This window comes from Sus scrofa, chromosome 8 (genome assembly GCF_000003025.6).
Source record: "Sus scrofa isolate TJ Tabasco breed Duroc chromosome 8, Sscrofa11.1, whole genome shotgun sequence".
NCBI classification, from domain to species: domain Eukaryota; kingdom Metazoa; phylum Chordata; class Mammalia; order Artiodactyla; family Suidae; genus Sus; species Sus scrofa.
Window position 1 is genome coordinate 120,421,572 of NC_010450.4, and position 16,551 is coordinate 120,438,122.

Sequence of the window (16,551 nt, forward strand, 5' to 3'; positions counted from 1 at the left end):
CAAATCGAATGAAATTTAATAAGGAACATGAATACAGATTAGATGTGTCTGGTCTGCTGTCGCCCATTAAAACATTCATGAAGATAAATGAAGGAGACAGAAACTGACAATGGCAAAAGAAAAAAAGAGTGACATACCAGATTTTCCAGGCAATTTCCCCTAAATGCATTATCAGTGAGGATAGATTGAAAAGCCAATTATTGGCCTCTGTCTCATAATCATCTGACCCCAAAGCAAAAGATGTTCACCAAAGGAAAGAAAAGGAACAGCTCTCCTTTCCCCTTGAAATACCTAATCCCAGAATATAGAGGCTAAATTCTGTAGGAAAATAAGCAAATAATTATTTGGAGAAGTAGCCGAAGTCCTGTCCTCCTTTTACATTATTTCCATCAGCTCTTTGTAGTCTTCATTCCGTTAGTAGGAAGTAGAGAGCACCATGAAGATAGTATCCAAGGATGTTTTATATTTGGGAAAAAAAAAACTGCAAACCTCTGGATGGACCTAGAAACTATCTTGCTAAGTGAAGTCAGCCATACAATGAGACACCAACATCAAATGCTTTCACTGACATGTGGAATCTGAAAAAAGGACAGACGGAACTTCTTTGCAGAACAGATGCTGACTCACAGACATTGAAAAACTTATGGTGCTCAGAGAAGACAGTTTGGGGGGTAGGGGGATGTGCTTGGGCTGTAGGATGGAAATCCTGTGAAATCAGATTGTTATGATCATTATACAACTACAGATATGATAAATTCTTTTGAGTAATAAAAAAAATGAAAAAAAAAAAACACAAACCTCAAGAGACACAAGAGACCTAGGAGTGCTGAGGTGGGTGTCCTGTTTCATCTAAGACACGGTTGAGCTGATTGCCCAGCACAGCCAGAGCACAAGCGTCCCTTCCTCCTACCACAGTCGTATGTTCTGAATACACTTCAGGTGTCACAAAGGATAAAATTAAACACTACATTCTGACCTTCAGGTTTAGACTGGGAAGAAGAAAGTTGCCTGATCCCAAGTGAATAACCAAGGGGATGAAGAAAACTTAGCTTTGCAGAAAATGGCATCCTGAATAGCTCTTCTCCAAGTTAGTGCATCCAGGAAATAAACAATGGAGGCCACTAAAATATGAATGAAAGAAAACATTTGGAAGGGATGGGAAGAGTTCCCTACAGACTCTCAAGAGGTCATGGCTCTGAAAACTCTTTTCTTCAAAATTACATAAGAATTTCAGACTCAGTGTTCTCACGAAGATCTCAGAAACTTTATAAAACCAGAGCAGACATCTTCTACAAACAAAAAGCCTGAAACAAAGGGAGAGTTACAAAGGATACTGGCTGAAAAAAGAAAAGAATTCAATAGCAAAATGAAAATCTGCTTTGGGTGCAATAAAGAGCAGAATAGCCACTGCAGAGAATTAGGAAAATTATATGGAATAACAAATTTGAAACACCCATGTAGGATATAAAAGGAAAACACAAGGAAATAAAACAATAAAGAAAAAATATGGAGAACAGAAAGTGTATCCAATTCCAAAATTTAAAGTTGTCTGTGAAGCAGAAATAAGACTACTCTGAATGAAAGAAACTTAAATGAAAATACTCTAAAGAAGCATTACGACACTATGAAAAATGCTGCAGAAATGAAGAAAAATATGGTTCTAACAGCATGAAAGAGTTTATTGTATTCCAGGCTTGATGATTGCTTGTGTAAAAGCTTTGTAAAGACGTTCTAAGATTTGGTCTTCCTGTTAACAGATCCCTACTCAAATATGCTTAGGTCGATTGGGAGAGTTTATGAAAGAATACTTACGTATCGATCAGAACAACCAAGGTGAGAAGATCCTAGAAATAGCTGGGCCTTGGGAATAACTGCAACCTGGATTCAGTCAGAACTCTCTTCATCATCATGTCTCCATCTCTTAGTATTTGGGACTCTCTTCTTCTTACAGAGTGCAGAGTAAATTTCTTCACATGGCAGAAAACTTGGTTGCCAGTAGTCGTGAAAAGAGACTGAGCTCAGGGCCAACATCAAAAGCCATGGAGATGGACTCAGTTTGAGTCAAGTGCCCAACCTGGCACCAGAAATAAGTACATACAGCAGCTCCAAGTAAGCATAATTGACAAGTTGTACAGTCAGTTCCCAAAAGAAAAGGAATTCACATCCCAGAATATGTGACTAGAAGAAGACATCCATACAAAACAATGGGTATTTTCTCAAGACTTTAACATTTCACTGCCAGCTCATAGTGATGATTCTAAAGGTGAAAGTCAATGTAAATCAGAATTAGAAAAGCTCAGGTGGAACTTGGAGGGGAAGAATTAAAAAGTAAAATTATTGCAGATTCAAGTAAGGATTACAAGAATGCATGAATATACACAGGAATAAATGCCTTGAGAATAATAGTGAAAGTAGGGAAACTTTTAAAATCAAATCGCAAATATTGAAGACAGACCAAAAAAAAAAAAAAAAAAAAAAAACACACACAGCAGTAATAGAGTCCCTAAAAGGGGGCAGGGAGTAGAAAACTGTAATTCAAGAACACATCCCAGAGATAAATACGAGTTTAAACTATATTTTGAAAGTACATATCATGTACTTGAGAATATTAAACCAAAACAATCAACCCCAAGACATATTTTAGTAAAGTTATAGGATGTTAAGAATAAAGAAAGAATCCTTTGAGCATCTAGACAAAAAGAACAAATGACATAAGCAGAAGAGAAATAGTTTTTTTCCAAAAACAACACTTGATACCAGAAAGAAAAACATGGAATAACATATTTAAGGTTATCAGGAAAAGGAAATGTGAGGTGCAGATTTTATATCCAGAGAAAATGCATTTTCAAAAAAAAAGATCAAGAAATTATCAACATTCAAGAATGCAGAGACTTTTTTTCATGGGTCTTTCCTGAGGGATCTACTAGAGAACAGTCTTCAAAAAAATTAAACAACTACAAAGATACAAACATAAGAACTAGTGAGTAAGGTTAAACATAACTATTTATAGAACTACGACAAAAATGAAGATAAACAGGGAGAGAAGATTGGATCAATGGCCATATGATCAGAAAATGCAGAAATAGTATAACTAGTAAAATCCAGGTAATAAGAAAAAAATTCAAAATAACTGTACTTAGTATTACATTGCTATGACAATATTCTTGTTTTCTGAGACTGTTATGTGAAATAAAGTAAATGAATAATTATGGAAGGTTCAGATTCTGTTATTCCCTGTGTCCTTGAGAACTAGGGATTTTGATGTTGGGGAAGATAGGGGATACTGCTATAAAACAGAAGAGGTTAAACTAAAAGCCCTATAGCCCTGAAATTTTTGATCCTATAAAGTTTTTTACATTAGTGGGGGGGGGGGCAGGGGATGTATTCCTTACCTTTATCTACTAAAGAAGTCTAAAAACAATGACCAATAGCAAAGAGCACACCTTATACCCAGGTGTTTTGAAATATCACCTCACACAAAAGAAAGCCAGAGGTGTTTTGAGAAATACTGATTCCAGATACGGAGCAAGACAGGCACAATAGAGCCTAGAATAGCTTATACTAAAGAGTTATCAGAAAAAGCTTCGGCCAAAGAGGAGAAAAAAGTGACGATTTTTCTTGTTACATGATCTTGGGTTTCTTCTATGTGTTTCCCTTAAATAAAAGACATCCAGGAGGTCCCTGGTGGCGCAGGGGTTAACGAATCTGACTAGGAACCATGAGGTTGCAGGTTCTGTCCCTGCCCTTGCTCAGTGGGTTAACGATCCGGCATTGCCATGAGCTGTGGTGTAGGTTGCAGACGCGGCTCGGATCCTGTGTTGCTGTGGCTCTGGCTTAGCTGGGGGCTACAGCTCCAATTCGACCTCTAGCCTGGGAACCTCCATATGCTGTGGGAGCGGCCCAAAGAAATAGCAAAAAAAAAAAAAGACATCCAACCTCCACCTATATCCTGGCTAGATCCATTCTGATTTTCTCTGCTACTTTACACTGACAAGTGATAAATAACTGAATGTTAAAATTATTCCTGATTTACATGAAGTTGCCTCCAGCATGATTCTCTTATCTAGCTGCCAATACAGAGGTTGTGCTGTTTTTCAGTCTTGGAAGATTACTGCTGTGGTCTGAATGTTTGTGTCCCCTCAAAATTCATATGAACCCCCATCTTCAGTGTAACGATATTAAGAGGCAGAGCCTTGGGGCAGTGATTAAGTATGAGTGTGGTACCCCAATGACTGGGATTAGCACTCTTAATAAAAGAGACAGAACCCCCAGCCCAGCTCCTTTCACCATGTGAGGACACTGCAAAAAGCTGGCAGTCTGCAGCCCAAAAGGCTTTCACAAGAACTCTGTCATGTGGTCACCCTAATCTTGAATTTCTCCAGACTGTGAGAAATACATGTTTGTTGTTTATCATCCAGTTTGTGGTATTTTGTTAGAGAAGCTGAATGGACTAAGGCGGTTACCAATTGTAATAGCTTGTCTTCATCTCTCAAGATGAATGTTGCCTCTTCACCACCTTACTTGTGTCTGGGAAACAGCTGATACTTACCTTTAAGGACAAATGACTAGAGTTTCAGCTTCCACTTAGGATATAGAAAGTTGGAAAGAGCATCACTCCCAGCTTTACAGCAAAGAATTACCAGATAATCTGCAAAGCCACCGCTTTTCTTGAACTTAACTAAAGTCATGACAACCAAATAACCTGGAATCTGAAGTAAGACAATGACCCAAGGACGGATGGCACACCAGCACAAGTCACTGTGGCAGAGCATGAGGGGAAGAAAAGGCCACCGAAAAGGACAATGAGGAGAATTCAGCTGATTTTTTTACGTAACTGCCTAAGGCCAAGGGTAGGCCAGGATGGAAATAATATAACCCTGGGAGCTGCAGACGCATGAGATATTGCTCACTTTTTCTCACACTTTCCTGTGTGCTCACCAGAAAGACGGGTGATAGGGTGGGAGATCTGTGAAATCCTCCCTGGAATGCACGCCTGGGAGAGGAAGACAAAGGGGCTGCAGGAAAGCCAGTTTGGGTCCCATTCTCCTCTGTCTCACCCCTTGGACAAAAGCCTTGACTGGCCACACAGTGTCCAGATAATTGGCCAAACACTTTTGTGGATGTTTCTATAAGATTTTAGATGAGATTTAACATTTAAATCAGTAAACTGAGCCTCGCAGGTTGCTCTTTCTAGTCTGGGTAGGCATCATCCAACCTGCTGAATGCCTGACCTTCCGCAGTAAGAGAGAGGTCTCCTGCTTGATGGCCTTCGAATGGGGTTTCAGTTCCTCCTGGTTCTACAGGATCCTGCCAGCCTTCAGACTCAAACTGGGGCTTCAGCTCTGCAGATCCCAGAGTTGCGAGCCTCCTCAGTCATGTGAACCAATCCTGTTGGTTATGTAGATACATACACATACATACCTACATAAACAACTAGAGGTAGAGATCCTATCGCATCTGTTTCTCTAGAGAACCCTAACTAATATCCAGGAACTTGATTGAACCAGCTCTTAAAACTCAAAGGGGGCTTCTTCCAATTAATGGTATTTTTCATCCACACTAAGAAGAATACCCTTCTTCTTTTTAATATCTTAGTCATAGACTCTTAAAATAATAAAGGTGAAAAGAAGATCCTTCATAAATAAAAATCCACTGCCATGCTAAGTGATTTGTAACTGATTAATGTAACCACACTAAAGTACTTATTTTCAGGGGAAAATTCTCAGAATGCTACTTTCATTGAAGAATTGTGCAGCGTTTTGGTGAGATTGATCATGATGCTGATGGTGACAAAGATGATGTTGTGGGTGGCTATAAATTTAAGTTTCTTGAGCTACTTCTTATTAATGTCTGGAAAAAGTACTGATACACTAAAGAATGGGAGTTCCTGTCATGGCTCAGTGGAATTGAATCTGACTAGAATCCATGAAGACACCAGTTCAATCCCTGGCCTCGCTCTGTGGGTTAAGGATCTGGTGTTGCCGTGAACTGTGGTGTAGGTCACAGATGTGGCTTAGATCCCAAGTTGCTGTGGCTGTGGCTTCAGCTGGCAGTTACAGCTCTGATTCGACCCCTGGCCTGGAAACTTCCATATGCTGTGGGTGTGGCCCTAAAAAGACAAAAAAAAAAAAAAAAAAAGCCAAGAATGAACAGAACAAATCAACCTGAGAATAATAACCCCATTATGAGTTTTATACTAAACATTCTTGCATGGAAAATTACTTATTTTGTAAAATGTTGGTCAGTGAATTTAACTTGAACTTTTACTTTGGAGTGAGGTTTAGTTAGGAGATTTAGCTTGATTAATTTGTATAATTGGCTGGGTATTTTTTATTTTTGATTATTTTAATATTTCATGACACAATTCCCAGCTTTAGATGTTTTACCAGTGTGGAAATACAGTTTTCCAGGAGTTTCTGTTGTGGCGCAGAGGAAGCAAATCTAACTAGGAACCATGAGGTTGTAGGTTCGATCCTGGGCCTTGCCCAGTGGGTTTAGGATCCGATGTTGCCGTGAGCTGTGGCGTAGGTCGCAGACACGGCTCGGATCTGGCATTGCTGTGGCTGTGGTGTAGACCAGTAGCTGTAGCTCCAATTAGACCCCTAGCCTGGGAACCTCCATATGCTGCAGGTGCAGCCCTAAAAATCAGACCAAAAAAAAAAAAAAAAAAAAGAAATACAACTTTCCACTGAAAAGAAGATACAGTATCTGACTGTGACTGTGTTTTGCTTTGTGCAGAGCCTTTAATCTGAATCAACAAGAGTGGGTCAGAATAAAATCTGCATAATTAACTTTCAATTTGTATTTAAAGAGAAAATTGCTGAATGCCTGAACATTTTCCTGAGTATCTCAGTCATTTTCACAATATTCACAGAAGCTTAATGAGATGTCTAACCTGAATATAGGGATAATGGTCAACAAAATTACGTCTATTAATTATTCCAATTATCCTTGCCCACCTTCATAAAAATTAAAAAAGAATAAACACTGCAGTGTTCATCTTTAAAAAAACTGAATTCAGTTATCAAATTTTAACAACAACAAAAATGCCACAAAGAATTTCAAGCTTAAAAAAATGTAATTTAATTTCTGTGGCTAACTACTAAATCTTGAGGGGAAAAAACATGTAGAAAAAATGTGTATTCCTCTTCTATCCACTTGGTTTCATTTCTCTCCCACTAGGTTTCTTTTTTTTTTTTTTTTTAAAAAAAGTTATTTCTTCATCACATCTGAAATAGTGTGGCCTTACTTCTCAAAACGTGGGAATTATACCACTGAGAAAAATGATCTTATCAATTTTCTTTCCCCACTTTTCAAGACTGATTTTAGCGCAGAGTCACTTGCTCAATGTCATTTTAAAACTGAGACCTGAAAGCAAACCATACTTACCTAGGAGAGATGCCAAGCAAATAGGGGTCAAGAAAGTTGTTTTAAAGTCCAAGTTCATTCAGGAAAAACACCCCTGGAGGCAATCCGGACAGAGTGTTTTAGGTTGTATCTCAGTGTCCTTAGAAAGTGCTAGAGAAGGGACTAGTCATCAGACAATGGGCTATTTCACCTGCACAATGCTAAGCCATTACTTTTTGTCAGTTTGCTTATTGCTTATTTATTTTTATCAAAAGTTGAAACCGCAGGTAGAATTCAAACTTTTCTGGGCAAGTTTGAAAGACTAATTCTTAGGGAAAGCAGTCTGAAATTTAGATCCACGTGTGACGAAGGCACTTCTTAAAGGGAGCAGACTCACTCTAGAAGCAAAGTCAGTTACCCAGACCCAACGGCAAAGGCTCCGTAATGACAGGAGACATAAACATTTAAGTAAGGCTGAGAGTCAGCCATTTAGAATATAAAACCTATGAGAAAGGGATTCTTGTTCCCTGTAGTGTTGTCAGCACCTAGAACAATGCCTGACACAGTAGAAAACACTCATTAAATATTAATATTGAATGAATGAATGAATGAGCTCTCAGTCCAATCTCTGTATAATTATATTTGAATCAAAGTGCTTTAACTGGGAATCTGTAAGTGGAGGAATGGAGAAAGAAGACTATGAAAGGGGAAACGGAAGTATTTTCATTTTTAAAAAAACAGAATTAGTGAGTTCCTGTCGTGGCTCAGTGGTTAACGAATCCGACTAGGAACCATGAGGTTGCGGGTTCGATCCCTGCCCTTGGTTAGTGGGTTAACGATCCTGCGTTGCTGTGGCTCTGGCGTAGGCCTGTGGCTACAGCTCCAATTGGACCTCTATCCTGGGAACCTCCATATGCCAAGGACGCAGCCCTAGAAGTGGCAAAAAGACAAAAAAAAAAAAAAAAAAAAAAAAAACAGAATTAGGACAAAAAGGGCAGGAATGCACTAATGCCCTTTGTAGTAGATCCTGTGGTGTGTTACCCAGATTCTCTCCTTTAGGATAAAGGCAGTCACTGCCCCACCCCAACCCCCAAGTGCTAAGAATGTTTGCTGTTGACTCACTGATGAATCCTTCCTTGAGAACTGCCCTCAGTCAAAGGGAGCTGTCTCACTCGAGGTTATGTTCTGTGTAGGAGCAGCCCTCCTCCAAGAACTGGTCAAGACGAGAATACCTTATAGATACAGACAACACATTTGTGGTTAGAGGAGAGGGGGAAGAAGGAATAAGAACTGGGGAGTGGGGAGTTCCTGTTGTGGCACAGCGGAAATGAATCCAACTAGGAACCATGAGGTTGCGGGTTCAATCCCTGGTCTCGCTCAGTGGGTTAAAGATCTGGCGTTGCCGTGAGCTGTGGTCTAGCTCCGATTGGACCCCTAGCCTGGGAACCTCTATATGCCATGGGTGTGACCCTAAAAAGCAAAAAAAAAGGGGGGGGTAGTGGGAGGCATAAACTTTTAGGTGTAAGATAGGCTCAAGAATGTATTGTATAATATGGGGAACATAGCCAGTATTTTGTAAATGGACAGTAATCTTTAAAATTGCATTAAAATTTTTAAAATAAAAGATAATTTGTTTTAAAAAGACCAGAGAACACAGCCAGGTCCCTTGCCTCCATACAGGATACGTCTGAATGGCTATCTCAGCTTCCAGGAGCCTCAGGGGGACTTCGGCCTCTGTGGCAACTGCATTGTAATTCAATCTCTGCCTCTGCTCAGCCTTTTTTCCTTCACTCCATACAGGTGCATACAAGTAAGGGCACTCCTCAGTCAACCTTGGCAGGCAAATCTTTATTTCAGAGTCTGTTTCCAGAGAACCCAACCTCAGACACAGTAAATGGGGTCATAAAAGATAAAGAGGAAGAGGCATTGACTCCATCTTTTAGGACATGGAAATAATCCAGTTGTTGCAAGTAGCGACTCTGACCCACATCGACGACTTGTTACAACATCTTTGTCAAGTTAGGAACTTCCGGTGATATGCCATAAGGATAACTGTGATTCCTTCAGACCTCCAAAATCGAATTTCTTCTAATTATAAAATACTCGTTTTAGAAAACTGATACCAAAACTATAAACAAGAATGTAAAAATCACCTGCAATTCTACCACCAATATATAAACATTATTAAACTGGCCTCTACACATATCACTACATGCTCATCATACACATGCTTACTCATCTTTTGACAAATATATGTACATATCCATATTGTCCTTTTCCCATTAAACCAAATAAAAATATCATTTCAACTGGCTGCTGAATATTCCGTTTTATGACTTGCATAGAAACTTTACTGATACATTTATATTTCCCTAATTTTTCAGCATTCTAAATTATGTGGGAACAAATATCCTTTTCTCTCTGCTCAGATTAATTCCTTTTCATCCTTCCTGGAAGAGAAACTATAGTTCAGAAAGAATGTTCATTCTTTGACATTTTGCTATCATCAAATTCTTTCCAGGATTATTTGCATCAGTCTGTACTCCTATTAATAGTTTATGAAAATGACTCTTCCCCCCCACACACCTGTCTCATTCTTTTACTTCTTTTCCAATTTAATATGTAAAATGCAACTTCATTACTTCAGTTGACATCTATTAAGCATAGATGGTATGTTTATCATATCAGCATATGCCACAATTTTAAGGAAGAAAATAAGCTTTTGATGGCAACAATTAAGATTCAGAAAACCATGCTGGAACAGTAAGCTGAATTTTAATAGGGGTCAGAATAATTTTTCAAAATAACACTTTTCAATTAACCATAGAAGAATAGGACGAAGGAGATTTATTTAACAAAATCAGCATGAAAAAGGCCTGGTATTTAACTGAATGAAAGTTCAGATTGAGCTGATGATGAGATTCGCTACCAGAGACTTCAAGGGAAATTTAGTTTTTATTAATTAGAAGCACAGTGTCTAAGTCAAGATGGTCCCTCAGTGTTTTGAAATAGCTACCCTAGATCTGAAATATTTCATCCAGGTCAACATTTGCAAAAGCCTATTGACTAACTGTAAAGCCTCCAGAAGCCAGGAGAATCAAGTACCTGTAAAACAGATCATATGTAGCGAAGAAGTCATAATATTTAACCAAATAAATAAAATTAAAGATGGCTTGGACAGATAGAATGGAGTGGAGGGCACAGGGATGTAACTGGCTGCCTTTAAGTATTTGAAGAGCTGTCATTCAGAAGAAGCATATGATTTATTCTGTATCACACCAGAAGGCACACATAGGCAGGTTTTAGTTCAGGTAGGAGGAAATGCCTAATGATTAGAGCTGCTCAAATGTGGAATAAAATTGACAGGTCAATTTTTCTTCCCATTAAACCACCACTGAGCCCTCTTTCATTCCTTGATCACTCAGGCATCACATGTCTCTACTGTGTGCTCAGCCCGCACCGGCCCCTTGTGGGGAGGGCCCAGTGCAGGGGAGGGTGCATAGTCAGCTCCTTTGCCTGCATCCTCCATTCTTGGCACTTCTGCTGGAAGTAACTATTTCTCTCAGAACCTGGGAAGTGCAATTCAGTTTCTGTTTAATACCCTGCCCTCCCACTCCTTTTTTTTTTTTTAAGTATCCTATTTTTTAAACACTTTTCTGAATTTGAAATAATTTCCAGCATTAAACAAACCTTTAAAAAAAACGGAAAGAATTCAGATAATTCTATATGGTTCTACTTAACTTTATTGCTCCTCAAACACCAAACCTTTATCAAATGTGCACTTACACACCTGATTCTCTCCCCAACACAGTAAGCAAAGGAGTTCTCCGCAAGTTATGCTCACGTTCACTTTCCTGCCAGGAAACTGCTTCCCATCCTATCCCTATGCTGGTTGCCATACACACAAATGTAGATTCTAACACTTTTCTGTTTATAAGGAAAAGAAATAGCTTGGTTGATCCTATGGATCTTTATGCCCTTTGGAGTTTATATAGAGCAGATCATGCTTTCTGGCAAAATTATACCCCAGTAGGGATCATACATCCAGTGAAAGAAGATGGAAATGGCCATCATCACTGGGCCTCTTTTTTTAAGATGTTACTATTAAAACATTCTGTCATTCAAAAGCAGCATCTCAAAAACAGCCTCCAGAATGGCTCAGGGGTCTTCAAGTGTGTCTTGGGTTTTCAGCACACTAATCAGGGCTCCCTTCCTTGGTTCCTGCAAGGTATCAGCCCACACCCGTCATGGCCAAGCCAGGAGATGCCAAGTGCACATACACATGAGAGAGTGCCCTTGTGTTATAGTCACAGGGAAAAGGAGTAAGAGATTGGTCGGTCACACCATCCTTTTGATCCATATGAAGAACCAAACCAAATAATTTGTTTAATGTTATATATGTACAGAGGTACAGAGTATCTTTCTGAAAAAAGATTCATGTGTGTAGTAAAATCTGCAAAATGGGGAGTTCCCATCATGGCTCAGTGGAAAGGTATCTGATTAGCATCCATGAGGATGCAGGTTTGATCCCTGGCCTCCCTCAGTGGGTTAAGAATCTGGCATTGCCATGAGCTGTGGTGTAGGTCGCAGATGGGGCTCTGATCTGGCATTGCTGTAGCTGTGGCATAGGCCGCAGCTGCAGCTCATATTGGACCCCTAGCCTGGGAACCTCCATATGCCGCGAGTGAGGCCCTAAAAAGACAAAAATTTAAAAAGTAGTAAAATCTGCAAAATGACTTAGGATATTTCAGTCATTATACCCAATTGAAGAGATACTAAGGGGGAAAGAAAGATACAGAGAGAAGGGGCAGCCCTAATTTAGGAACAAAAGAGGTTCTAAATACATCCAAGAAATCAGGAAAACAACATACATTAATTTCTAGACAAATCCACAAAAGGCTTTTTTTTAGCCCAGTTTGAACCTGGATGTGTTGCCAGTATATTATAAAACTAAAAATAATAGCTTACATGTATCAAACACATAATATGTGCCAGTTATTATACCACTTAATCTTCACAACAATATAATGAGTAGGTTATTTTTTTTTTTTGTCTTTTTTTTGTTAAGGGCCACACCCATAGCACATGGAAATTCCCAGGCTAGGGGTCAAATCAGAGCTGTAGTCACCAGCCTACCCCACAGCAAGGCAAGGTCCGAGCTGCTTCTGTGACCTACACCACAGCTGAAGGCAATGCTGGATCCTTAACTCACAGAATGAGGTCAGGGATTGAACCTGCATCCTCATGGATGCTAGTCAGATTCGTTTCCACTGAGCCACAACGGGAACTCCAAGTGAGTATTAATTTTTTATTAGCAGTAGCAGCTCTAATAGATGGGAAAAGTGAGGTTCGAGTTAGTAATTGTTGGTGAAAGGTATCAAGACAGGTCTTCTGATTGCATAAACCCATCATTTTAACCACTCCCTCCAATCTACCCACTGTATGTCATGTTCTTCAGACAAGGTACCCTGAGTTCCAGCTGGAGATACCAAGAACCCATCACCTCTGCAACCCTAAAGCAGAATATGGATTCCATCTGTGCCCAGCCAGCTCCTCAAGAAAATAGGCATTCCTCTGTTCTAACTGTTTAATGGCAGGGAAAGCACAGAGAGGGGAGAAGCATCTCAGGCTGTGTGGAGGGAATCCCCAAAGAGGCTGCCAAGACCTAGGACCAACCACAGCCAGGAGTCAGCCCAGACGCCCATTCAAAAGGAAAGTTTTAAAGCCAGTGGGTGAAGTTAAGTTAGACATAGCCTGGTGTTCAATACCCTTCAGGCCTGTCAAACGTTTCTGTTAGACTGTTCCCTGACGTCATGAAGATTGCACCCCATTCTGTAGGTAGTAGACTGGGTGTTGGGCCAGGCTCTGACATTAGCTAGAAGCGTACCATTGGTCAAATCGCTTCCTTTTTTTTTTTTTTTAAGTTGAATATTTTATTATTAAACTTCTCCTTATTTTCTGCAAGGCTGGTTGCTTCACTGTATAAAAATAGCACCAGCAAACACAGTATATTGCAAAATTAAGATAGAATGTTCTTCATTGACACTGTACAACTAACAAAAATTTTTCTCCATAGCCAGTTATTTCCAAAGGAAGTTCATTAAGTACTTTGAGCCAAATCCATGGATGGCTGTAAGCAAGTTATAATACTGTATATATAAGGCTTAAGATAATGTTATCCTTGAATTGTATAATTTTATAAATAGTTTTACTACAGATAATTTCAAGAATTCTGAATACTCTAATGGGAGCCTCGCCTAAAAAATCATAGGTGCTGAGCAAAAGATGCATAGTGTTTATCTGAAGTCATTAGGAAGTTAAGAGGTGTTTTTTTCTGCTAACATTGTTGTAAGTCGTTTCTTTTGCTAAAAGTTGCTTTTTAAAAATCTATCCACCACTAATTTAAGACAACTATGCTAGATTAAGTTGTTTCAAACTCGTTTATTTAGGGGTTCCACTTTCACTCCCCGATAGATTTTATGTATTTCTCATATGCTTCTTCACTCATTCGTTCATCTCGTTCTGAAGGGTTACTGAGGGTCATCCTGATCAGCCAACCATCTTCATGACAAGATTTGTTGACAAGTCCTGGATTTTCTGCTAGAGCTCCATTAATTTCAGTTACTTCTCCTAATAGAGGAGAATAGGGTTCACTAGCAGCTTTCACACTTTCCAAAGCACCAAACTCCTCTTGTTTAATTTTGTCCCAACGTCAGGCAGACTGCAGTAAACAACATCTCCCAAAGCTTCCTGTGCAAAATTGCTGATTCCCATCGTTCCAGTGCCATTTTCTGTTGTTATCCGTTCATGTTTGTCTGTGAATTTTCGCACTAAGAGCAGAGCAGGGCCGGTGCACAGCAACCTGACAGCACCCACCTGCAGCCCCCAAAGCCACAGCAGGCAGGGCGCTGCGGGCGCAGAGACGGCTTGTAGGCTGGAAACCAGAGCCCACCAACTCCAAGCCGCTCGCAGTGCCATGTTCACAGGGGTCCAAATCTCTCCCTTGAATCTCCACTTAAACAGAGGAAGTTTGAACAAGACAGTGGTTTCCAAGACCCATTCTAAAAGCCTCTTAATTCTAGTCACCTTCTTTTTTTTTTTTTTTTTTTTTGTCTTTTTGCCATTTCTTGGGCTGCTCCCACGGCATATGGAGGTTCCCAGGCTAGGGGTCGAATCGGAGCTGTAGCCACCAGCCTATGCCAGGGCCACAGCAACACGGGATCTGAGCCATGTCTGCAACCTACGCCACAGCTCATGAAATGCCAGATTGTTAACCCACTGAGCAAGGGCAGGGATCGAACCCGCAACCTCATGGTTCCCAGTCAGATTCGTTAACCACTGCGCCACGACAGGAACTCCTCTAGTCACCTTCTTACATAGGCCTGCCAAGGTCCAGGAGACATAGATCTCAAGCACAGGATGAACTAGGAAAACTAAGAAAGGAGAAGAAAATTTTAAGAGTTTCTTCTCCCAGTCATGCCCACGTGGACCCTAGAGTAATTTGGAGGTAATTTTTAGGCTTGTTACACTGTCACAATTGTCTTTGCTTCATCTCCTACTCTAAAGCTTCTTTTCAGATTGAAGCATTCTTGTCTTTAGAAAGTCCTAAATGTATGTATGTATGTATTTGTTTATTTATTTGTCTTTTCTAGGACCACTCCCAAGCATATGGAGATTCCCAGGCTAGGGATCTAATCGGAGCTGTGCTGCCGGCCTACACCACAGCCACAGCAACATGGGATCCAAGCTGCATCTGTGACCTACACCACAGCTCATGGCACTAATGGAGGCCAGGGATCGAACCCACAACCTCATGGTTCCTAGTTGGATTTGTTAACCACTGAGCCATGATGGGAACTCCTAGAGAGTCCTAAATTTAAATAGCTGTCGGTGAACTACTTAGAGGATAAGTTTAGAGGAAATAAGGGTCAATATTGGAAATCAATTAGCATTCCTGTCTAACCACAGTAATGGAGATTTCACCTGCTGCTAATGTTCCTGTGGGTTATAGAAGCTGCCTTGTGTGAAAGGAAGGGTTTGAGGAAGAATGATCTGTTAAGAGCATTTCATACAGAGAAAACACAACCAGGGGGCTCATGAATATGAATGAGCAAAGTCAGAGGAATCTGAACAATCCAAAAGAGACACCTCTCTCCTTAAACTGTGCAAAAGGGGAGGCAGCCAAAAAGGATTCTTCTCCAGCCTGATGAGTAGCCAATCCGTAGTTAAATTAGGAGGGCGAAGTAGAGAGCGATTGAAAAATGGAAAATATGGCCCATAGAGATTTAGTGTCGTAGGTGACATACTGAAGTTCCACATGAGTGAGAAATCAGACAGACTTAATAACATTTGGCTTAATTTGTTAATGCTTTACCACAGAGATATATATGGGCATATTATCCAAATAAAACGTGTAGGAATCAACAGACCATAAATGGTTGAAATATTTATTTTTCTCCCAATTCGTTTAAAACAGCATTCTCTTTTCAAAAGTATTACTTCCTGGAGTTCCCGTTGTGGCTCAGTGGAAACAATCCAACTAGGAACCTTGAGGTTGTGGATTCGATCCCTGGCCTCACTCAGTGGATTAAAGATCCCATGTTGCCGTGAGCTGTAGTGTAGGTCGCAGACTCGGCTTGAATCTGGCGTTGCTATGGCTCTGGCGTAGGCTGGTGGCTACAGTTCCAATTGGACCCCTAGCCTGGGAATCTCCATATGCCTCAAGTGCAGCCCTCAAAAGACAAAAAGACCAAAAAAAAAAAAAAAAGTATTACTTCTTCAAATTGAAATCTATATTTTATGGAACAAATAAGTTTTCTGAATAATAATCCTTAGTGCTTGGAAATCAGTGGTTTTATGCATTCATTTACTCAGCAAGCATTTGCTGCATATCCCTGATGAGCCAGGCATTGGGTAAATAAATCTCCCATCAAATAAACACATGCTATGCATTCATTATATACATTACATTATTTAATTAACGTGACAGCTTGCAAGTGAGACATAACAGCTCCTCTTTATAGATGAGAAAAGTGAAGCCCAGAGAGGTTTAACTTCTCCATGTTCTCATGCTCATATTTAGTGGAGCCAGGTGTTAAACGAGACATATGAAACATTTTAGGAGCTTCTTTGATCAAAAGCTGATTCTAAGCGGGCAGTCCCAAACTGGACGTGGCTAGGAACACTCCACCAGCAGGAGTTTGG

At 40.1% G+C, this 16,551-nt stretch overlaps 1 pseudogene; it reads right to left on the bottom strand.

Annotated features, from left to right (window-relative positions):
* LOC100620684 lies at positions 13,715-14,325 on the bottom strand (annotated as a pseudogene).